This window comes from Octodon degus, unplaced genomic scaffold (assembly GCF_000260255.1).
Source record: "Octodon degus isolate 3935 unplaced genomic scaffold, OctDeg1.0 scaffold00083, whole genome shotgun sequence".
NCBI classification, from domain to species: domain Eukaryota; kingdom Metazoa; phylum Chordata; class Mammalia; order Rodentia; family Octodontidae; genus Octodon; species Octodon degus.
The window spans coordinates 9,053,573-9,055,292 of NW_004524659.1; the positions used below are offsets into that span (position 1 = coordinate 9,053,573).

The 1,720-nt window shown below is 39.9% G+C and overlaps 1 protein-coding gene and 1 pseudogene across 1 annotated transcript in view; one reads left to right on the forward strand and one right to left on the reverse strand.

The window, feature by feature from the left end:
- Positions 1-1,720, forward strand: part of LOC111818205 — a 74,310-nt pseudogene that overhangs the window by 42,728 nt on the left and 29,862 nt on the right.
- Znf382 (zinc finger protein 382) overlaps positions 1-1,720 on the reverse strand; it is a 24,454-nt gene that overhangs the window by 21,662 nt on the left and 1,072 nt on the right. The gene's annotated exons all lie outside the window — the stretch shown is intronic.

A 1,720-nucleotide genomic window follows, 5' to 3' on the forward strand; every position in this document is an offset into this window, starting at 1 on the left:
GTTGGTCACTGATTTTATCTGGGAGGGGAAAAATCTACTTGTACAGAAGAGTAGAAAATGATATTTATAAATAAAAATGTACTGGTTATTTTCCACATGCTTCCCACAGGATATTACTCAACACATTCATTTTAGTTAGTATGAAGTTTATTTTCTTTTCCTTTTTTTTGGCGGAACCAGGGATTGAACTCAGGCCCTTCCACTTGCCAGGCAAGCCCTTATTCTACTGAGCTATCTCCCTGGCCCCAGTATGAAGTTTCTCACCATCTAGAAATTACAAAAATCTCACCTATTTATTTCTAATATTTAAAACTTATTATTATTTATTGTGATACTGGGTATTGAACTCAGGTTGTATTTATTTATTTGGTTGGTTGGTTTTTGTCAGGACCGGCCTGAGAGTAGCCTCAGAGAGACTTGGGATGCCCACTACAAACAAGGAACTCTCCTTTATTTGGTAACAGCTTGCCCCTGGTAAACAACCACAGGCAAGAAAAAAATTAACATGGCTCTAAGGTGGCCCTGCAGGTCACTGACCAGCTCTGTGTACCAATCTGCATTGATTGTCTTTACGTCCCTAAACTCAAAATATTTCATTCAGACTCTTTGAGATTCTTTAAAATTGTGTCCCCAACCTTAAAACCTATATACACTCAGTCCTCCTTTAGATTTTTGCTGATATCTGATCTCAGCCTGCCTGTAGGTAGAGGAATAAAATCTGACCTTCCTCATTTTGTCTCCAAGTGGTCCCTCATGTGCTATTATAGTTTTGTTTGTTTGTAGACAAGGTATCCTTTGTACTTCAGGCTAGCTTTAAGTTCAATACATAGTCCAGGCTGGCCCTGAACTTGAAGCAACCATATCACTATGCCTGGTTTATCCCAGCCTTTATTTTTACTTTGAGACAGAATCTGACTAAACTCGCTAAGTTGCTCAGGTTGGGTTATTCCTGCCTTAGTTTGTCAAAGTACTGAGGTTACAGGCATGTGCCACCATGTCAGGCTACAACTTTATTTGCTAAATTGCTACTTAGTTAAAACTTTGGAGGCAGACATCCTGGGTATTCAATGACAAATATTATACAACTAGACATAGTCATACAGAGTTCCTCAATCATTTAAGTATTTAGGTTCCCATGGCCACAAAGACCATCAGAAATAACAGTATTAGGGCTGGGGAGATAGCTCAGCAGTCTAAGCTCTTGCCTGTCAAGCTCAAGGATCCGGGTTCAATCCCTGGTACCGCATGCCCTGCCAGCCCCAAGCTGAGCTGGCCACCGAAACCAGAAGTGGTGACACATGCCTGTAATCCCAGTGCTGGGGAGGCTGAGATAGGAGGATCACTATGAGTCCAAGCTGTGTAGTGAGACCCTGTACCAAATCAATATATAAAAGATTAAAAAAAGAACAGTATGACATAAACACATGCACAATAATAATCAAAGATCATTCAGAAAACCACCAATCCACAGTCCTCCCCCATAATTCATAATCACACATAGTACATTATATAATTTCAGGCAGTCACAGTCACATTCATGAATCACTCACATCTCTCCACATATACTTCAAAAAACAATTCACATCTAATCTAAAAATAAATACAAGGCGGTACACCTATAATTGTAGCACTCTGGGAGACTCAAGAAAATCAGCAAAGTTTGACCCATGCCTGGACAATTTAGCGATTTAGTGAGATCCTGACTCAGACATACAGATAG